General features: G+C 49.9%; 1 non-coding gene across 1 annotated transcript; it reads left to right on the top strand.

Annotated features, from left to right (window-relative positions):
* The first annotated feature begins 380 nt into the window (after positions 1–380).
* On the top strand, positions 381–453 carry TRNAA-AGC (transfer RNA alanine (anticodon AGC)). Its single transcript has one exon. It is a non-coding gene; the product is annotated as a tRNA-Ala (tRNA).
* The last annotated feature ends 16,042 nt before the right edge of the window (positions 454–16,495 follow it).

Below are 16,495 nucleotides of genomic sequence, written 5' to 3'. Positions count from 1 at the left end.
GAGCTGCCGGACACGAGAAAAAGAGATGTTCACAGTCCTCCACCGCATGAGAGCATCTTGGGAAGCTTCCGTACCTGGAATGTTCTTCATGTGCAAGTCCTTCCTTGTGTTGAGACGATCAAGGTAGAACAGCCACGCGAAGATCATTACCTTTTTCGGGACCCTGGAATCCCAAATATCAGCAAGCACTAGGGTTACTGTGCAACACTTACCCTAGAGTGGATGGATGATCGTTCCAAGCGAGTCAGCAGCTTAATTACTGTCCACCGGACATGCGATGCACACGATGCTGGTTTGTTCGTGTATACTCAATTTGGTTTCTGGTTTGTTCTCGAATGTTCTACATTGAAATAATAGACGGATTCACTTTGAACATCGTCGGGGATGTAGCTCAGATGGTAGAGCGCTCGCTTAGCATGCGAGAGGTATGGGGATCGATACCCCACTTCTCCACTTTTTTTTTGTCATGGGCTTACCCTGTGGGCCGTGACCTGCAGGCCAGAGGACAGAAGGCTGGCTCGACATCGGCGTCGCCACCGGGCCGCTACACACACATCCCGCAACGTCTTGGGCGGAGCTGCGGCATATGTCGCGTGTGTGCATGCAAGTGCAATGCCTGCGAGTGCACGAGAGCATGCCGCCAAGGTCCATGAAGTGCCAGAGATCGCCGACCGGCCGGGAGACGTCCCTCCCTTCCTCCGGGGGACATGCCGGTATGTACCCTGCTTCCCTTCACACATGGACCATGGCGCATTGCCCCGCCTCCGGTCTCCCAGCCCATGCATCGTGGACCAAGCATTAGCATGTGCCTGGTTATTATCCAGAGAAACCAACATACACAAACGGCATACTACTCCTGTCCTGTGTGAGCATCCATGGAGCCTGGACCGATCGACCATCGAATCTCTCGTGCTCCGCAACGAGCGGGTGACCGCCGTTAAGTAAACTAGTGCCGGCCGGCCGGCCAGACGAGTCAATTAATTAACTGGCATACTTCTCACGCACGTTCGTTTGGCGGTCGAATCTTTACTCTCGCTCTCGATCGTGAAGAGACTCAGCGCAAGTGCAACGCACGGAGGCGGGAGTAAACTTCAATGCTTTCGATCAGCTTCTGAAGAACACGTGTGGTTCCAGAGATGCCGGCCGTCATCGATCGATTGCTTTCTTGTCCGGGCAGAAGTAGACGGGTGTTTATCATCAAGACCGGAGTTCGCTGAACTTGGCTCGTAATCACCTTTGTCCGTCGACTCCCGGAATCCCGGCGGTCTCGGCCCTTTTTGTATCCCTTTTGTATTTGGCGAGTCGGTGGTAGGGCTGCAAGAAAAGCTTGAGGCACGTGAGCCACTCGAGATTGACTCGTTTTTTGACTCGACTCGATATCGACTCGAAAAGAAACAAGCTGAGTTTGAACACTTTATATAACTTGGCCGAGAAATGAGTCGATCTTGAGCTAATGTTGGCTCGCTCGATTTTAACTCAATAGCTCGACAGAATATCATTATGTTAAATGATCGTGCCATATATTAAATGAAATAAGATAATTTATTACCATATATGTTGTCCATAATTTTTCTCCATTTTATTTACCAATGAACATGGAAACTTAATTAAGTGTGGAGAAGATTTAGGCCTAATTATGACATGTGGTCCACTATGTGTTAAATATCCTATATTTTTGGCAAAGGTTCCCAGCATATTCATCTTAATTTTTTGTTTTTCATCCATAGATTTGTAATTTTTACCATCTCATTTAGCTCGAAACTAGCTCGAGATCGACTCGAGATCGTTACAAGATGAGCACGAGTCATGTTCTAGAGCTCGATCACGAGCTTTACTTTGTTTGAGCTCGCTCGAATTTTCATATGAGTTGAGCTAAGCCAACTCCAACTCACTCGAACTCGACTCGTTTGCAGCCCTACTCGGTGGTCTGTACTTCTGTTTTCACGATGATGAACGGTGGTCCGTGGTCTGGACATGATACGACGTCCCCGCCTCGATGTTTTGAATGAAGGTGCAATGGACCAGCCGATCAAGATGATGCAGCTATCACAAAAAGAAGTCAATCTAGCTAAGAGTTAAAAACCTGAACCTGATCGGCACGGGTGTTTCTAAAAGTCTAGCGTGTCTCTTATCACATGCACGCACCGGTAAATTAAGCCACCCAATCTGAGGTGACGTGCCTAACCCTGACTAATTAGGCTAGTAGCTTAGTCAATCATGGCGGTAATAGCATCCATCTTGAGCTTTCATCGGTTGTATCGTGTCGCTCACAAGGAGATTGATCCATGGTACTTGGACAAAGAGTTACATGGGTGCGGATAAGTCTTAGTCAAGTGAGATTTAACTAAGTCTTATTTAAGTGACATAACATGCAAGAGAGAGAAAAAACTGAAATTTTCTCCACAGATTTAATGTATGATTTTATGGATATAACATTGACTGAGACTTACCATAACTGTTTGGACAAACTGCTCTCCCTGCGTAATTGTCCTACCCCCATCAGAAGCTGCACACACACATATAGATACTAGCTAAATTGTCTTTACAAATATGTTGTAGATAAATAGCTCATGTTGTAGCTCCCTGTTTCAATACGTTCCTAAAGAAAGATTAAGTTGAAAGATATTGTAAGCAATGATGCGGACTAGGTCCGTAGTCCGAGGAGTGTCCTCACTACTAGACAGAAGGCTTACGTTTTTGATGCACCGCTCGATGTGCAAACCCCTACGACGTCGTCTGTAGATGTTGTGAACACCTGACAGACACATCCTGATGACTACTTGATAGTTTAGTGCACCATACTTTACGGCTTAGAATCGGGATTCCAATGACGTTTTGAACGCCATAGAACATATGAGATGTTCCAAGAGCTGAAATTGGGATTTCAGGCTCATGCCCGTGTTGAAAGGTGTGAGACCTCTGACAAGTTCTTTTGCCAACAAGATGGAGGAGAATAGCTCAGCTAGTGAGCATGTGCTCAGAATGTCTGGGTGCTACAATCATTTAAATCAAGTGGGAGTTAAACTTCCAGATAAGATAGTGATTGATAGAGTTCTCTAGACACTATCACTAAGCTACTAGATCTTAGTGATGAACTATGACATGCAAGGGATGGAATTGATCCCGGAGCTGTTCGCGGTGCTTAAGACCGCAAAAGGTAGAAATCAAGAAGGAGCATCAAGTGTTGATGGTTTAACAAGACCACTGGTTTCAAGAAGGGCAAGGGCTAGAAGGGAAACTTCATAGATGGCAAACCAGTTGCCGCTCCAGTGAAGGAACCCAATGTTGAACCCAAACCCGAGACTAAGCGCTTCTATTGTAAGGGGAACGGTCACTGGTAGCGGAATTACCCCAAATGCATGGTAGATAAGAAGGCTGGCAACTTCAATAAAATTTATACGTGTTATTAATGTGTACCTCACTAGTACTCCTGGTAGCACCTGGGTATTGGTACCGGTTCAGTTACTATTATTGGTGACTTGAAGCAAAAGCTACGGACTAAACGGAGGTTGGCTAAGGGCGAGGTGACGATGTGTGTTGGAAGTGTTTCCAAAGTTGATGAGATCACCATCGCACGCTCCATCTACCTTCGGAATTAGTATTGAACCTAGATAAATGTTATCAGGTGTCTACGTTGAGCATGAATATGATTAGATCATGTTCATTGCAATACGGTCATTCATTTAAGTTAGAGAATAATGGTTATTCTGTTTACATGAATGATACCTTTCATGGTCATGCACCCTATGTGAATGGTTCATTGAATCTCGGTTGTGGTAATACACATGTTCACGCCAAAAGATGTAGAGTTAATAATGATAGTACCACTTTCTCGTGACACTGCCGCTTAGGTCATAATGGCGTAAGATGCATGAAGAAACTCCATGTCGATGGATGTTTGGAGTCACTTGATTTTGAATCACTTGACACATGCGAGCCATGAAAGGAAATATGCCCTAGAGGCAATAATAATGTTATTATTTCATTTCCTTATATCATGATAAATGTTTATTATTCATGCTAGAATTGTATTATCCGGAAACATAATACTTGTGTGAATACATAGACAAACTAAACGTCACTAGTATGCCTCTACTTGACTAGCTCATTAATCAAAGATGGTTATGTTTCCTAACCATAGACATGTGTTGTCATTTGATTAACGGAATCACATTATTAGGAGAATGATGTGATTGACATGACCCATTACATTAGCTTAGCACCCGATCGTTTAGCATGTTGCTATTGCTTTCTTCATGACTTATACATGTTCCTATGACTATGAGATTATGCAACTCCCGTTTGCCGGAGGAACACTTTGTGTGCTACCAAACGTCACAACATAACTGGGTGATTATAAAGGAGCTCTACAGGTGTCTCCAAGTTAAATGTTGGGTTGGCGTATTTCGAGATTAGGATTTGTCACTCCGATTGTCGGAGAGGTATCTCTGGGCCCTCTCGGTAATGCACATCACATAAGCCTTGCAAGCATTGCAACTAATGAGTTAGTTGCGAGATGATGTATTACGAACCGAGTAAAGAGACTTGCAGGTAACGAGATTGAACTAGGTATTGAGATACCGATGATCGAATCTCGGGCAAGTAACATACCGATGACAAAGGGAACAACGTATGTTGTTATGCGGTCTGACTGATAAAGATCTTCGTAGAATATGTAGGAGCCAATATGAGCATCCAGGTTCCGCTATTGGTTATTGAGGGAGTCCTGGATTAGGGGGTGTTCGGGTAGCCGGACTATACCTTCAGCCGGACTCCTGGACTATGAAGATACAAGATTGAAGACTTCGTCCCGTGTCCGGATGGGACTTTCCTTGGCGTGGAAGGCAAGCTTGGCGATGCGGATATTCAAGATCTCCTACCATTGTAACCGACTCTATGTAACCCTAACCCTATCCGGTGTCTATATAAATCGGAGGGTTGTAGTCCGTAGGCAATCAACTCCATATACAACAATCATACCGTAGGCTAGCTTCTAGGGTTTAGCCTCTTTGATCTCGTGGTAGATCTACTCTTGTACTACCCATATCATCAATATCAATCAATCAGGACGTAGGGTTTTACCTCCATCAAGAGGGCCCAAACCTGGGTAAAACATCGTGTTCCCTGCCTCCTGTTACCATCCGGCCTAGACGCACAGTTCGGGACCCACTACCCGAGATCCGCCGGTTTTGACACCGACATTGGTGCTTTCATTGAGAGTTCCTCTGTGTCTTCACCTTTAGGCCCGATGGCTCCTTTGATCATCAACAGCGATGCGGTCCAGGGTGAGACTTTGCTCCCCGGACAGATCTTCATCTTCGGCGGCTTCGCTCTGCGGGCCGATTCGCTCGGCCACCTGGAGCAGATCGAAAGCTACGCCCCTGGCCATCAAGTCAGGTTTGGAAGCTTAAACTACATGGCTGACATCCGCGGAGACTTGATCTTCGACGGGCTCAAGCCACGGCCAAGCGCGCTGCACTATCTCGAGGGGCATGATCTAGCTCTGCCCCCGGACAGTGTCCTAGAGGCCGCACACGCACCGGTTCCGACCCCTAACTCGGAGCCTATTGCGCCAATCGAGGATGAACGGTTGGACGTCACCTCGGGGGCTGCGATCCCGAAGGCGATCGAAACGAACGCTAGCCCCGCACTCTGCACGACCCGTGACTCCGAGGATCCGGACTCCTCCTCGGACTCCGAACCCCCCGCGCCCCTGCCAATCGAATCCGATTGGGCGCCGATAATGGAGTTCACCGCCGCAGACATCTTTCAGCATTCGCCTTTTGGCGACATCCTGAATTCTCTTAAGTCTCTCTCTTTATCAGGAGAGCCCTGGCCGGACTACGGTTAGCGAGGGTGGGATACGGACGATGAGGAAATTCAAAGCCCACCCACCACCCACTTTGTAGCCACTGTCGACGATCTAATCGACATGCTTGACTTCAGCTCCGAAGACATCGACGGTATGGACGACGATGTAGGAGACGAACAGGAACCAGCACCTGTAGGGCGCTGGAAGGCCACCTCGTCATATGACATATATATGGTGGATACTCCAAAAGATGGAGATGGCGATGGAACAGTGGGGGATGATGCCCCCAAGAAACAGCCAAAGCGCCGGCGTCAGTGGCGCCGCTCTAAATCCCGCCAAAGCAAAAACGGTGATTCCGGCACGGGAGATAATACTACCCCGAATAGCGCCAAAGAACACCCACCTCAGCAAGATTCGGCACAGGAAGATGGAGAAGCCAGCCCTCATGAGAGAGCGGCAGACCAAGAGGTCGAGGATGATAACTATACGCCTCCCTCTGAAGACGAGGTAAGCCTCGATGACGACGAATTCGGCATACCATCAGACCCCGCCGAACAAGAGCGTTTTAAACGCAGGATTTTAGCCACGGCAAGCAGCCTCAAGAAAAAGCAGCAACAGCTTAGAGCTGCCCAAGATTTGCTAGCTGACAGATGGACTGAAGCCCTTGTGGCCGAAGAGTATGAACTCGAACGCCCCTCCAAGAGTTACCCGAAGCGCAGGCCGCTACCCCGATCAGAGGAGGAAGCACCTACATCACCAAGCCATGCCCCGACGCCGCTCAACTAAGGCACGGGAAAATGCGCCCGACCTGCGAGACGTACTGGAGGATAAGGCAAGACAAACAAGATCGATCTACGGATTGCGCAGGCGCCCTACGGCATGTGACAATGATCTTCACGCCGGATACAACAAATCCGGCCGGGCCGAACACAGCAGACATAGCTCTTCCGAGCTGCGTCGTGATATAGCCCAGTACAGAGGCGCCGCCCGCCCGCTATGCTTCACGAATGAAGTAATGGATCATAAAATCCTAGAGGGTTTCAAACCCATAAACATCGAATCATACGATGGCACAACAGATCTGGCGGTATGGATCGAGGATTATCTCCTTCACATCCACATGGCACACGGCGATGATCTACACGCCATCAAATACCTCCCGCTCAAACTTAAAGGACCGGCCCGGCATTGGCTTAACAGCTTGCCAGCAGACTCAATCGGTTCTTGGGAGGACCTGGAAGCCGCATTCCTCGACAACTTCCAGGGCACTTACGTGCGACCGCCGGATGCCGACGACTTAAGCCAAATAATTCAGCAGCCAGAGGAATCGGTCAGACAATTCTGGACACGGTTCCTAACAAAGAAAAACCAGATAGTCGACTGTCCGGACGCAGAGGCCCTAGCAGCCTTCAAGCATAACATCCGCGACGAGTGGCTTGCCCGGCACCTGGGACAGGAAAAGCCGAAATCCATGACAGCCCTCACGACACTCATGACCCGCTTTTGCACGGGAGAAGACAGCTGGCTAGCTCGCAGTAACAACTTATCAAAGAACCCTGGTAATTCGGATACCAAGGACAAAAGTGGTAGGACACGTCGGAATAAGCAAAAACTCCGCGTTAACAGCGACAGCAACAAAGACACGGCAGTCAACGCCGGATTCAAAGGCTATAAATCCGGTCAGCGGAAAAAGCCATTCAAAAAGAATACTTAGGGCCCGTCCAGTTTGGACCGAATACTCCATCGCTTGTGCCAGATACATGGCACCCCCGAAAGGCCAGCCAATCACACTAACAGGGATTGTTGGGTGTTCAAGTAGGCAGGCAAGTTAAGGGCCGAAAACAGAGACAAGGGGCTGCACAGCGACGACGAGGAGCCCAAGCCGCCGAACAACAATGGACAGAAGGGCTTTCCCCCACAAGTGCGGACGGTGAACATGATATACGCAACCCACATTCCCAAGCGGGAGCGGAAGCGTGCGCTACGGGATGTATACGCGATAGAGCCTGTCGCCCCAAAGTTCAACCCATGGTCCTCCTGCCCGATCACTTTTGATCGAAGGGACCATCCCACTAGTATCCGTCATGGCGGCTTCGCCGCATTGGTTCTCGACCCAATCATCGACGGATTTCATCTCACAAGAGTCCTCATGGACGGCGGCAGTAGCCTGAACCTGCTTTATCAGGATACAGTGCGGAAAATGGGCATAGATCCCTCAAGGATTAAGCCCACAAGAACGACCTTTAAAGGCGTTATACCAAGTGTAGAAGCCAACTGTACAGGCTCAGTAACACTTGACATGGTCTTCGGATCCCCGGACAATTTCTGAAGTAAAGAGTTAATCTTCGATATAGTCCCGTTTCACAGTGGCTATCACACCCTGCTCGGACGAACCGCATTCGCAAAGCTCAATGCGGTGCGGCACTATGCATATCTCAAGCTCAAGATGCCAGGCCCTCGAGGAGTAATTACGATCAACGGAAACATCGAACGCTCCCTCCGTACGGAGGAGCATACGACGGCTCTCGCAGGGAAAGTACAAAGTAGCCTTCTCAGGCAATTCTCCAGTCCGGCCATTAAAAAGCCAGACACTGCCAAGCGCGCCCGGAGTAGCCCACAGCAGGACCGCCTGGCACACTCTGAGCAAGCGTAGCAATGCGGCCCCAACCCCAGATTTCGCGACATAGCGAAACCAGTACCTCGCGTACATAACTACGCCCTTGAAATACCATGGGCACAGGGGAAGGGGCACAATAACGGCATGCCCAGAATACGGCTTAAAACGTACTAGGGGCTGCCGGATTCTTTTTTTTTTTAATTTTTTCTTACTTTCAGGACTCCATACTTCGGACGACCTGTTCGGCAATTCGCCTACCGCACAAACGATGCAAGATCCAGGGAGACAGACAAACCATGCCGCATTATGGAACTCCCAGGTGGTCTCTGTTACGAGCGGTATACCTGTTTTAAATATAATTCCGCGGCCTGCCCCTGGTCAGGACATACTGAATAGTCCAATATCTTTTGCTTACCGCACTATTTGCATCGTTCGGCTTTGATAAATAGCCTCTCTATAGACAATGCTTAGCTTCCTGTCTATTTTTTGCATTATCCTCTTTTCACATATATGTTTATTAAATGACATGATTGCACCCGTACACCATGGTACGGCAAACACGCCAGGGGCTTCAGTACCCCTCATTATGGTGTGAGAAGTCCGTACACTTTCACAAGTGTGGCACCCCGAACTTATAGCACTATATGCATCGGCTCCGAATCATGATTTGGGTCAATAGTTGGGTTTGCCCGGCTCCTATGTTTTGGTGCCTTACGTTCCACTATATCGGCTAAGGTAGCACTAGGAGAACCACTGCGATTGTGCCCCGGTTCAGCTGGGTTAAGCACCTCAGTGGAGAAAGCTAAAACTGACTGTCATGATGAGGCGAGAGACCGGTCGCTGTTCGAGAGGTTTTTCGAGTCCCTAAATACTTATGCCGCTTCGAGCGGGAAGCTGGCTTTGTCCGGCCAAGGCGTGGATAGCGCCCCGAACTCGGTCTTCCGAACTAGGGGCTTCGCCGAAATTTAAACTTATAGAGTTCTATGGCTAAGTGAGAGTGTTCAAGCATTATAGTCCGATTGCCTGGTTCGTTGTGCTGAGGGCCTCCCTCGAAGGACCCAACTATGGGAAAAAGAGCGCTCAGGTTTATCCCGAACACCCCAGCACTAGTGGCATGGGGGCAGAAGCCGACGACTGGCCATCTCTCAATTTTTTGATAAACGGCCGCACAGAAAGTAATATTTTAAATTCAATAAGCATTGCTTAGCGCATATGAACAAGTTTTCAGCGCACAGGATAAACACGAGCGAGTTCATTCAAATATCACATCTTTGGTACATTCATCCGCCACAAGGCGGGCACCTGCAAGAACATCCTTGTAGTAGTTCTCGGGCTTGCGATGCTCCTTCCCCGGCGGCGGCCCGTCCTTCACAAGCTTCTCACCGTCCAGCTTACCCCAGTGCACCTTCGCACGGGCAAGGGCCCGACGGGCTCCTTTGATGCAGACGGAGCGCTTGATGACCTCGAGCCTCGGACAGGCCTCCACCAGCCGCCGCACCAGCCCGAAATAGCTCCCAGGCAGGGCCTCTACGGGCCACAGCCAAACTATGAAGCCCTTCATGGCCTGTTCGGCCGCCTTGTGGAGCTCGACCAGCTGTTTCAGCTGGTCGCTCAAAGGCACAGGGTGTCCAGCCTCAGAATACTGAGACCAGAACACCTTCTCCGTCGAGCTGCCCTCTTCAGCTCGGTAGAATGCGGCAGCGTCGGATACGCTGCGGGGAAGATCTGCGAATGCCACTGGAGAGCTCCGGATTCGGGTAAGTAACAAGTAGTTTACTTTTATATTTCTGCTTTGCATGAAGAATGCCTTACCCGCTGCTATCTTCCTCATCTCCTCCAACTCTTGGAGGACCTTTTGGGCTTCGGCCTTGGCAGACTTGGCAGTCTCAAGGGCCGTCGCGAGCTCGGATGCTTGCGTCTTTGACTCAAGCTCCGAACTCTCATGTTTTTTCATGAGAGCCTGAAGCTCTTGCTGCACCTCGCCGACCTGAGCCCCAAGTCTGTCTCGCTCGGTGCGCTCCGCGGCCGTTTTCTTTTTGGCCTCAGACAGTGCCTGCTTAAGGGTCGCCACCTCAGTCGTGGCCCCTACAATAAGCATACAATCCTGTTATTTTTTTGCAATCACGCCTTTTTATAGGCACTTTTTCTGTAAGGTATTTCTTACCTTCTTTCTCCTCGAGCTGCCGCTTGGCAAGGCCGAGCTCTTGCTCGGTCCGCTCGAGGTCCTACTTCAGGACACCCACCTCCGCAGTCAGTGCGGCGGTGGATAGCAGCGAAGCCTGCATACGCATATTGACTCTTTTTGTTAGACTCCTGGGAAATTTAATAGATCCTCTATTCGGCTTTTCTTTCCGAACGCCAAACAGAGCATCAGGGGCTACTGTCTATGCGGTAATATTTTTACATATTTTTACTTACCTCGAAGCCTGTTAGAAGGCTAGCGCAAGCTTCAGTCTGTCCGCTCTTGGCGGACTGAACCTTCTGGATCACCGTACTCATAATAGTACGGTGCCCCTCGTCGATGGAGGCGCCGTCAAGCACCTCCAGCAGATTGTCCGGCACCTCCGATTGGACGGAGGCCGCCGGCTCAGAAGGCTTGCTCCTCGTGGAAGGAGTTCGCCCACCGTGGTCCAGAACTGTAGAAGATTTTGGCGCGGTGTCCGGCACAAAGCCGGACTTGGAGCCCTGGGGGGCCTTATCCCCTTCACTCCTGGACTCCGGGAGGTTGCCCTGCGGCTCCTCCGGGACCACCTCCTCCTGCCCCGGAGCTTGTCGCGACGCCACTTCAGCGTCGTCTGCAGTGCGGGGGGAGACAGCGGGCGGAACTGAGTTCACGTCCGATGAGTCCAGGGAGCCGCCCGACGATTTGTCGAATTCGGCCCGGGGCGGACTGCATAATTACATTCGACATTAGGGAAAGATGTGCAACAAAGGAACATCATGAGTTATTCTGATATCTGAACTTACGATTTCGCCGGACGCTTGGCCCTGTTTGGCCACTCCTCTTTGCCCTCTTCGGCGTTGGGGGCGTAGTCCGGCGGAGGGGTCTTCCTTTTCCTAGACCCCTCGGCCTCCCCCGTTGGGGCAGCCTTCCTCTTCTCTCCTCCCTCCGCTGGGGGGGGGAGAGTTTTCTTCTTCCTCCTCCTCGTTTTCGCGGGAGGAGGGCGTCTCGGGCTCGTCAGATGACGAGTCCGACATCACCACGTTACGGGCACTCTTTCGAGTCCCTGTGGTCTTCTTCTTCTTGGCCTTCTTCTCCGGCACCACATAAGGCGCCGGAACCAGCAGCTTCACTAGTAGAGCTGGGGCTGGGTCTTCGGGCAGCGGAGCCGGATAGTTAATCGGTCCGGATATCGCTCGCCAAGCCTGTCAAATGTAAGGGAGTTTAGATCCCACATAGAGTCAAACTATGAAAAAAGCATAACATCCTGTAAAAGGTGAAGATAGCTTAACTCGCTAGCGTGACGCTGCGAGCTGTATCCGCGGTCCTCGGAAGCGGATGCGGGAGCTTCGGCGCCCTTGAATAGCACCTTCCAGGCATCTTCGTACGTCGTGTAGAAGAGCCTGCTAAGGGTTTGGTGCTGCGCCGGGTCGAACTCCCACAGATTAAAATCCCGTCGTTGGCACGGGAGGATCCGGCGGACGAGCATAACCTGGATTACATTAACAAGCCGGATTGGCTTGTTCACCAGGGACTGGATGCATGTTTGCAATCCAGTCACCTCTTTTTCGTCACCCCACGACAGGCCCGTCTCTTTCCAGGACATAAGCCGCGTGGGGGGTCCGGATCGGAACTCGGGGGCTGCGATCCAGTTCGGATCGCGTGGCTCGGTGATGTAAAACCACCCGGATTGCCACCCCTTTAGGGTCTCCACAAAAGAGCCCTCGAACCATAGGACGTTGGCCATCTTGCCCGCCATGGCGCCTCCGCACTCCGCCTGGCTGCCGCGCACCACCTTGGGCTTGACGTTGAAGGTCTTGAGCCAGAGGCCGAAATGAGGGCGGACGTGGAGGAAAGCCTCGCACACGACGATAAACGCCGAGATGTTGAGGATGAAGTTCGGGGCCAGATCGTGCAAATCCAGGCTGTAGTAGAACATGAGCCCCCGGACAAATGGGTGGAGTGGAAAACCCAGTCCGCGGAGGAAGTGGGGAAGAAATACTACCCTCTCATGGGGCCTTGGGGTGGGGAGAAGCTGCCCCTTTTCGGGAAGCCGGTGCGCGATGTCCTTAGACAGGTATCCGGCCTTCCTTAGCTTATTGACTTGGCCCTCCGTAGCGGAGGAGACCATCCACTTGCCTCCCACTCTGGACATTGCTGGAGAAGGTTGAGGTGGTAAGTGCGGGCTTGGGCGCTGGAGCTCGAGTGCGCAGGAGATGGATAGGCAAAGGAGGAAGAAGGCGTAGGTAAAAAGGTGGATCCTTATCCCCTTATATGGGCAGATGCAGTTGTGCGTCCCCACCAGCCTAGTAAAACTCGCTTGCCTCCCAAGTGCCGTGATAATGGCGCGGTTGGGTTACCCATGTCCGTATTGATGAGAATCCCGTAAAGGGGGTACACGATCTCTGCTTTGACAAGACGTGCCAAGGAAACGGCCTCACAAAACATGCTGAGGTGGAAAAGTAAAAACGATTCGAGTAAAGGACTTGGCCGTAGTGTGATGATGCACTGCGGAATACGTCAGCAGATTTGATTTGTGTTAATATTATTCTCTCTATGGCAATATGTGGAAGCTTATTTTGCAGAAGCCGGACACTACTCTTGGTGTTTACAATCTTCTATGAAGGACTTGGAGGAGGAACCCGCCTTGCAATGCCGAAGACAATTTGCGCGCCGGACTCGTCGTCATTGGAGCCTGGTTCAGGGGCTACTGAGGGAGTCCTGGATTAGGGGGTGTTCGGGTAGCCAGACTATACCTTCATCCGGACTCCTGGACTATGAAGATACAAGATTGAAGACTTCGTCCCGTGTCCGGATGGGACTTTCCTTGGCGTGGAAGGCAAGCTTGGCGATGTGGATATTCAAGATCTCCTACCATTGTAACCGACTCTATGTAACCCTAACCCTATCCAGTGTCTATATAAACCGGAGGGTTGTAGTCCGTAGGCAATCAACTCCATATACAACAATCATACCGTAGGCTAGCTTCTAGGGTTTAGCCTCCTTGATCTCGTGGTAGATCTACTCTTGTACTACCCATATCATCAATATTAATCAAGCAGGACGTAGGGTTTTACCTCAATCAAGAGGGCCCGAACCAGGGTAAAACATCGTGTTCCCTGCCTCCTGTTACCATCCACAGTTCGGGACCCACTACCCGAGATCCGCCGGTTTTGACACCGACAGTTATTGACCGGAGACATGTCTCGGTCATGTCTGCATTGTTCTCGAACCCGTAGGGTCCGCACGCTTAAGGTTTTGATGACAGTTATATTATGAGTTTATGAGTTTTGATGTACCGAAGTTAGTTCGGAGTCCCGGATGTGATCACGGACATAACGAGGAGTCTCGAAATCGTCGAGACATAAAGATTGATATATTGGACGGCTATATTCGGACACCGGAAGTGTTCCGGGTGATTTCGGAGAAAACCGGAGTACCGGAGGGTTACCAGAACCCCCCCGGGAGAAGTAATGGGCCATATGGGCCTTAGTGGAGAAAGAGAAGGGCAGCCAGGGTGGGCCGCGCGCCTCCTCCCCCCTGGTCCGAATTAGACTAGGAGAGGGGGGGCGGCGCCCCCCTTTCCTTCTCCCTCCCCACTTCCTCCCCCCTTCTAGTAGGAGTCCTACTCCTACTAGGAGGAGGACTCCTCCTTGGCGTGCCTATAGGGCCGTCCGGCCTCCTCCCCTTGCTCCTTTATATACGGGGGCAGGGGGCACCCGTAGACACACAAGTTGATCCACGTGATCGTTTTCTTAGCCGTGTGCGGTGCCCCCTTCCACCATAATCCTCGATAATATTGTAGCGGTGCTTAGGCGAAGCCCTGCGACGGTAGAACATCAAGATCTTCACCATGCCGTCATGCTGACGGAACTCTTCCCCGACACTTTGCTGGATCGGAGTCCGGGGATCGTCATCGAGCTGAACGTGTGCTAAAACTCGGAGGTGCCATAGTTTCAGTGCTTGATCGGTCGGGCCGTGAAGACGTACGACTACATAAACCGCGTTGTCATAACGCTTCCGCTGTCGGTCTACAAGGGTACGTAGATCACACTCTCCCCTCTCGTTGCTATGCATCACCATGATCTTGCGTGTGCGTAGGATTTTTTTTTGAAATTACTACGTTACCCAACAGTGGCATCCGAGCCTAGGTTTTATGTGTTGATGTTATATGCACGAGTAGAACACAAGTGAGTTGTGGGCGATATAAGTCATACTGCTTACCAGCATGTCATACTTTGGTTCGGCGGTATTGTTGGACGAAGCGGCCCGGACCGACATTACGCGTACGCTTACGCGAGACCGGTTCTCCCGACGTGCTTTGCACAAAGGTGGCTAGCGGGTGTCAGTTTCTCCAACTTTAGTTGAACCGAGTGTGGCTACGCCCGGTCCTTGCGAAGGTTAAAACAACACTAACTTGACAAACTATCGTTGTGGTTTTGATGCGTAGGTAAGATTGGTTCTTGCTTAAGCCCGTAGCAGCCATGTAAAACTTGCAACAACAAAGTAGAGGACGTCTAACTTGTTTTTGCAGGGCATGTTGTGATGTGATATGGTCAAGACATGATGCTAAATTTTATTGTATGAGATGATCATGTTTTGTAACCAAGTTATCGGCAACTGCCAGGAGCCATATGGTTGTCTCTTTATTGTATGCAATGCAATTGCGCTGTAATGCTTTATTTTATCACTAAGCGGTAGCGATAGCCGTGGAAGCATAAGATTGGTGAGACGACAATGATGCTACGATGGTGATCAAGGTGTCGCATCGGTGACAATGGTGATCACGACGGTGCTTCGAAGATGAAGATCACAAGCACAAGATGATGATGGCCATATCATATCACTTATATTGATTGCATGTGATGTTTATCTTTTATGCATCTTATCTTGCTTTGATTGACGGTAGCATTTTAAGATGATCTCTCACTAATTATCAAGAAGTGTTCTCCCTGAGTATGCACCGTTGTGAAAGTTCTTCGTGTTGAGACACCATGTGATGATCGGGTGTGATAGGCTCTACGTTCAAATACAACGGGTGCAAAACAGTTGCACACGCGGAATACTCAGGTTATACTTGTCGAGCCAAGCATATACAGATATGGCCTCGGAACACGGAGACCGAAAGGTCGAGCGTGAATCATATAGTAGATATGATCAACATAGTGATGTTCACCAATGAAACTACTCCATCTCACGTGATGATCGGACATGGTTTAGTTGATTTGGATCACGTAATCACTTAGAGGATTAGAGGGATGTCTATCTAAGTGGGAGTTCTTTAGTAATATGATTAATTGAACCTAAATTTATCATGAACTTAGTACCTAATAGTATCTTGCTTGTTTATGTTTGATTGTAGATAGATGGCCTGTGCTGTTGTTCCGTTGAATTTTAATGCGTTCCTTGAGAAAGCAAAGTTGAAAGATGATGGTAGCAATTACACAGACTGGGTCCGTAACTTGAGGATTATCCTCATTGCTGCACAGAAGAATTACGTCCTGGAAGCACCGCTGGGTGCCAGGCCTGCTGCTGGAGCAACACCAGATGTTATGAACGTCTGGCAGAGCAAAGCTGATGACTACTCGATAGTTCAGTGTGCCATGCTTTACGGCGTAGAATCGGGACTTCCACGACGTTTTGAACGTCATGTAGCATATGAGATGTTCCAGGAGTTGAAGTTAATATTTCAAGCAAATGCCCGGATTGAGAGATATGAAGTCTCCAATAAGTTCTATAGCTGCAAGATGGAGGAGAACAGTTCTGTCAGTGAGCATATACTCAAAATGTCTGGGTATAATAATCACTTGATTCAATTGGGAGTTAATCTTCCAGATGATTGCGTCATTGACAGAATTCTCCAATCACTGCCAGCAAGCTACAAGAGCTTCGTGATGAACTATAA

The sequence above is a fragment of the Triticum urartu genome, chromosome 7A, assembly GCF_056163025.1.
Source record: "Triticum urartu cultivar PI428250 chromosome 7A, HENAU_Tu73, whole genome shotgun sequence".
NCBI classification, from domain to species: Eukaryota; Viridiplantae; Streptophyta; class Magnoliopsida; order Poales; family Poaceae; genus Triticum; species Triticum urartu.
This window is presented reverse-complemented; position numbering and strand designations above follow the sequence as displayed.